Below are 6,697 nucleotides of genomic sequence, written 5' to 3'. Positions count from 1 at the left end.
CTTCTGTTAGAAAATATCCCCAAAACAGCACAAAAAAATTACAATGGACGGAGAACTACAATTTACAGTTCACAAACAAAGCAATCAAATCTCCATTGAAAGAGAAATAATAGAATGGTTTGATTTTAGAAAATATAAAAACAAAAATAATAGAAGAAGCTTCTCCCTCACACCGAATCTTTCAGGTAAAGAAATACTGTGATTTGATTTTTGAGAAAAATTAAAAATCAAATAAATGTAGTGGGAATCTTTTCTCTGCGAGAAAGAAAAGGGGGGGAAAACTGTTGAATTCTAACAAGCAATAAAGAGATGGGTTTTCCCTTTCTTGAATTGCAATATGTACCTGCGAAAGAGTGGGAGAGTGAGATTTGGAGAGACTGGAGCTGCTCTTCCAATTTCTCTAATGCATTTAAAATGTGCACCCACATAAGGAGACATTATAACATGCATTTAAAAAAAAAAAAAAAAAATACTTGGACTCACCTTTTTCGAAGATCCAACCTGTTCATTTGTTGGGTCCAGATGTAAGTAGGCATTTCCCATAAAATCATTTATGGATGATCCTAACCCTCCGATCTGTTAGTGATTTTGGATTTTCAAAATCATGTATTAATATTTTGGAAAAAGTTTTATCAAAAGCGTTTGGGAAAAAGAAAATGTTTTCTTGGAAAAATTTGCTTTTACAAAAGGATGTAGAAGTGTAGTTGAAAAGATAGTCCCGTACCGGATGAGAGAAAAGAAAGAGAAGAGCTTATAAAGCACTACACTTTTCTATTACTTGTTTGATTGCACATTGGGTTGAACCCATGGTTGGACCCGCGGGACGGTGCAACGCACCTTTCGCACACGCGCGACGTGGGCAATGGGCTATAGGGTGCATAATGGCGCTTTTTTAGGTGCACTTTGCACGTACGCAACGTCGCGAGGAGCGATTGGAGCCTTTAATTTTTCCAGATTTGATCTGCACCGTTGGATCAAGATGAAGGTGGACCGGTTGGATGGGTGTGGGCCAAATGGTTCGTAAGCCCATCAAGCCGACCGGTTGGGTTGGGCTTCGGTTAGGGCCTAACGGTTGGCCCAACGGGCCCATAACTCTAACGGTCAAAGGGTGTGATCAAATGGGTTGTGTCCCTTCCCCCAACGGTCAAGTGCCAAGGGGGTGCGATCCACACCATAGATGGTTGATCTAACAATGACTGGGTTGGAGAGAAGTTTTACTCAAACCAACAGTCACATCTAGGATCGATCAGGACCGTTCAATATCAATGGGTGCGATCTAACGGTCAGATTTCAAACATTCTGGAAAGGTGCCCTGTAGAGATGTTTTTCACACTGAAAAGACACTAGGTGGTCTATAAAATGTGCAGAATTGGGTCATTTCAAATAGAAATCGAATTGGCAATTCTGACAGACTTTACACTCTCTTCTACACTCCTACAAAAATCCCCAAGTATTTTTACATACTGTTTTTCTTTTGTTTACTGTTCTAGATACTGTTTTTCTGCAGAAACAGAATATAGAGATTTCTCTACGGCTTGAAATTTCGGAAGGGCATTTCGGGTTTGATTCCGCTAGTGCTACGCGTCATCAAACATTAGTAGGGCTTCCCTACTAGGCTTCATTGTATCTTGGAGGCAATTCGCGGATCCCCTTTGCACACTACTAGTGGGGGCGAATCTTGTCTTAAGGAAAGTAATATCACGCCTTGAAGCAATAAGTTTCTGTTTTCAATCATCAACAGTACCCTCAACAAGTTTTTTCCAACACGATCTATTGACAAAAGGCACCATATTACAAAGTGAAGAGTTAGGATCATCCTATGGAGGTGGCTTTTGGGGGGAAGCCTATTTACATTGGGGCCAACAAATAAACTGAGTTGATTTGTGGTTTCTGATTGACTCGATAGGCCCGAAACCATGTTGATTCTAGCGAGTGAATGATTGACTCTCGAAGTTTTTATACATTGGCATCAACAACCACTAATAGAAGTTTAAAATAAAGAGATCTCCCAAAATGAAATCTCGTGTTTGAATATGGAATATTGCCTTTTTTGCTCTTTATATGCTAGAAATCTTACTAAATTTTGCAGTTTAAAGAGCACGTCTACAAGTACAACATGGAATCGAATGGAAAGCTTGACTCGAGCGAGTCTTCACCTCCTACAGTTGGGCCAGCAGTGCTCATTCTTCCTTCAACTCCTACAGATAAAGAGTGGAGTAACATTGTGGCTGCCGGTAATTGCTTTGACTGGACCAGTCAAAGCAATGCCCTTCTTACCGGCAGCCACAATGTTACTCCACTCTTTATCTGTAGGAATTGAAGGAAGAATGAGCACTGCTGGCCCAACTGTAGGAGGTGAAGACTCTCTCGAGTCAAGCTTTCCATTCGATTCCATGCATGTTGTATTTGTAGACGTGCTCTTTAGTAAGATTTCTAGCATATAAAGAGCAAAAAAGGCAATATTCCATATTCAAATATGAGATTTCATTTTCGGAGATCATACCAGTACTCCCTTGCTTCGACATTGGCAGCTATCTCTTTATTTTAAATTTCTATTAGTGGTTGTTGATAACAATGTATAAAAACTTTGAGAGTCAATCATTCACTCGCTAGAATCAACACGGTTTCGGGCCTATCGTGTCAATCAGAAACCACAAATAAACTCAGTTCATTTGTTGGCCCCGATGTAAATAGGCTTTCCCCCAAAAGCCACCTCCATAGGATGATCCTGACTCTTCACTTCGGTAATATGGTGCCTTTTGTCAATAGATCGGAGGGTTAGGATCATCCATAAATGATTTTATGGGAAATGCCTATTTACATATGGGCTCAACAATTGAACGGTTTGGATCTACGAATAAGGTGAGTCCAAGTATTTTTTTAAATGCATGTTAGAACGTCCAAATCGGCTGGATACTTCGTCGATCCGGCCGTCGTATCGCCGGACGGCAGCCGGAGCATGGGTTAAACACAACATACTGAATAAACTTTTGGTTTTGATCGCAATAACTTCCATCCATCCGACAAAGAATCAACCCATTGCGGCAATTTCTAATCCTTAATTTCTAATCCCATGGTAAAAAACTGAGACTCATATCCATAACACCTCCACCGGCAACCTTAGAATTAGACACAAAAGCATATCCTTGGGGGTCCAAGTTTAGGTAAAATAGACCCGACATGAGTGGAGGTAGAACTTTTCGTGAAAAAGCACCCTTAGAGATCAAATTGTACCATTCCTTTGATACACAATATACTGAGTAAATTTTTCAGTATTTTTCAGTGTGGATGGAAGTGACTTCTCCAGGTCAATAGCTTTGTTATCGTTGTAAACAAGTTGAGCAAGGGTTTTCTTTCCATAGACCCACAAGGCAATTATGGGAGAAACATAGATATGGCTTGAGGATTTATCAATCTTCACTGATCTCTCCTGAATGGTAATCCTTCTCTGAGACATCTCATGTAAAAATAGAAGTGGGTTAGAACTAAAATAACCCAAGCAAAAACTACGTACCTGGTTCCACTTGCTCGTTTGATTTCCTCCTTTCTTGTGCATTGGAATCCAATACTTTGCCTCTTTATTCGTTACACGCTTTTCTTCAAGACCTTCAAGCAAGGTTTGAAATATGGATAATCTGCTAGACAGGCTTCCAACCTAATCATCAAAACCCCAAACCAGTCGTTGCCCTCTCATTGTTTATCCCTCCATCGAAAAGAAAAAAACAAAAAAAAAAAAGTAAGCCCAACTTTCACTAGGGACACCCGTCTTAAGATATGTGCAGGGTAATGGAAGAAGATTTTGTAATCTTTGTTGATATTCATTGACAATAAGGAGTGCTTATATAAAGCACTCAAGAGATAAATATGGTAGGTTATATGGATAAGAACTATGAAGGGCATTCCTAACCAATCAAGTTGTGAAATCTAAATAATTACCTAATATACTACGCAATAATCCAATGGTCAGATCTTAATGGATCTTCTAACATATATTAAATAGGTTTTCTAATAGCCGACAGATCACTTTTTACCGGCCAAGCTTTCCCTTGACACTATGACAAAGCTCGAATGGCAAAAGATTGTCCACTTGCCGCCACAAAATAGATTTAAATTTATCGTATATCATTAGATTAAGTTTTGACAGCAATCAAACTAGCTTTTACCTACCAGATTTTTCCCAATGCCATAACGGCTAGAAAGAGACCTTAGTCAACATTTATGGCAGGGGACTACAGGGTATTAACGTTAGTTAAAATGTCATTTATTGGAAAATTTACTATAGAAGAAGAGCATTTTAGTAATGAGAGCTGCTAGCAAGACAGGATTTCAATGTGACATGAGCAAGAAGACGAGGAAGTGGGCACGATCATCACTAAATGCAAAATAAACACTATGGAAAGAATCAAATCTTACGTCAATTCCACTCCTGCCTTTATTTTTTAAAATGTTTTCCTTTAATCAATAACCACCATCGTCTTTATTTCCGAAACAGAGAACTAAGAATGAGCGTCCCTCGTATAACAAGGTGCATTTATTATCTCACTAAATGATGAATCTTTCCTAACTATCACTTTTTTTGGCCACGTGTATCTCGTGGAAGTGATCAATAATATTGTTCTATCTCGAGTATTGAAAGTTGATCAGATGATCTCAGCCTGTGGATCCATGAAGTCTCTTTTAATGCTATGCGAATAAAAGCTAAATTTTAGATTTATGTAGGCCTTTTGAAGCATTTTAGCAGGAGGGGTATCTTAACTAAGGGGGATGAGACCTTATTTATACACAAAACCTGTATTTTGAATGGTATTCTTGGAAAATTTTTGGTTTCAATCCTAGTTTGATTAATCGTGATAAAATAATCATTTTACAATACTCAATCTAGACCATTGCATCAACATCGATCAATGATCCAATGGCCCTGATTGATCACTCAACTTTAAGGGTCAAAGTAACCAAAACCTGAAATTTTAAAAAAAAAAAAACTGGGGGGGGGGGGGGGGGGGGGGGGGGGGGGGGAATACAGATACACCCCCTCAACTTTCTGACATTTTCAACTATAACACTGACTTTTAAAAGTCATCAACTACACCCCCTGAGGTTTCAATTTGTATAAGGTAGACCCCCTCAGTTGACGGTTCATCCATCGACTGACGGGTTAGGATGATCTTATGGAGCTGATTTTTTGGGAACACCCTATATATGTTAGGGCCCATCAACTGAACGCTTTGGATCATCCAAACAACGTGGGCCCACTGTGTTTTTGGTAGTGTTTCGATTCGGGTATGAGGTTTGGAGGAGGGTACGAGGTCATCAGTAGTATTGATATTGTTTCAAAAGAGGGGGTCTACATATACAAATTGAAACCTTAAGGGGTGTAGTTGGTGACTTTTAAAAGTCAGGGTTAGAGTTGAAAATGTCAGAAAGTTGAGGGGGTGTAACTCTATTTTTCCCTTAAAAAATTACTTTCGGGAAATGATATTGCCACCCCCCATCCCCCCCCCCCCCCCCCCCCCAAATAACCATTTCTGCTGGGGAATGGTTCGCTGATTAAGGATAAATTAACCCCCTTTAACGTTTTTCTTTGCCTTTAAAACTTAACGAATAACATTAAAGTGGGCATTTTATGCGTGAGAGGGGGGGGGGGGGGGGGGGGGGGGGGGATATCAATCCGCATCTTACTTTTTATAAAAATATATTTATTTTTAAAAGCCTTAATTTTATATAATGAAAAGATAGGTTTCAAGTTTTAAATTTTCTGAAAATTTATTTTTATTTAGCAGTTGAAGGTTTTATTTTATAGGGAAGGGTGTCCCATGTTAATTAAATTTATTGATTAGTCTCTTTTGTTGCTTAATCAAACAATTTGGGACTTTTCCTATGGTGTTGAAGATGAGCCAAATTCATCTTTACCGTCTGATTGGCAAGAAATTGTCTATTTCATGTGGCTTGTGTTTTTTAGTTCTTTGATTTTTATGTGTGCCTGTGCAAGTGTCGTGATTTCTTATATTCTCAAACTGATTCACCAACTTGTGCTTGCCTTCGTAATATTTTTGCAGCTTTATTGACATTTGATTTAGGGCAGTGATAAATCGGCCCCCAAAAATGATAAATCGACTCCCATGTGTCTTTCTCTCTCTAACCCAGAGGAGAGAGAAAGAGACATGGGGAGTCAATTTATCACATCACATTGGGAGGGGGCCTTGTAAGGTGGAGCCACCACTAGAAGTGACCTTGATTTAATTCTTTTATTCTATAAAATAAAATCGGTTGTTGAAATTTGAAAATAAGGATATCTAGTGTTGCCCCTCTTTGCTAGAGCTTGCAATTCTTTTACGAACTTATAGAGCTTTGTATGGCCCCACCATTAGAAGTGAGCTTAATTTAATTCTTTTATCCTATAAAAGAAAATTGGTTATTTTTCTACAAAATAAGGATGTCTACCATTGCCCCTCTTTGATAAAGCTTTGTGTGGCCCACTGCCAGAAGTGACCTTGATTTTATTCTTTTATTCCATGAGCCTGTTTGGATTGGAGGAAAAATATTTCTTATACAAATTTTTATCTTGGGAAAATTTTTTGATATGGAGGGAAATGATGTGGCTACGGCTTATTTAGAAAGATATCATCATAAATTGAAGGTCCCCCTAAATTAAAATGGAATACAGTTGGTTCAAGTTATCTTATTTTGTGGGTGTAAA

General features: G+C 38.7%; 1 long non-coding RNA gene across 1 annotated transcript; it reads right to left on the bottom strand.

The window, feature by feature from the left end:
* Window positions 1-2,979: 2,979 nt before the first annotated feature.
* LOC143862395 (uncharacterized) lies at window positions 2,980-3,815 on the bottom strand. Its single transcript, XR_013240283.1, has 2 exons — window positions 3,515-3,815; window positions 2,980-3,430 (listed from the first exon to the last, which is right to left on the bottom strand). It is a non-coding gene; the product is annotated as an uncharacterized LOC143862395 (long non-coding RNA).
* Window positions 3,816-6,697: the final 2,882 nt, after the last annotated feature.

This window comes from Tasmannia lanceolata, unplaced genomic scaffold (assembly GCF_043159265.1).
Source record: "Tasmannia lanceolata isolate RefF3 unplaced genomic scaffold, GAP_Taslan_0.1 ptg000037l, whole genome shotgun sequence".
Taxonomy (NCBI): Eukaryota; Viridiplantae; Streptophyta; class Magnoliopsida; order Canellales; family Winteraceae; genus Tasmannia; species Tasmannia lanceolata.
The sequence above is the reverse complement of the archived record's forward strand: the minus strand, read 5'-3'. Positions and strand labels throughout refer to the sequence as shown.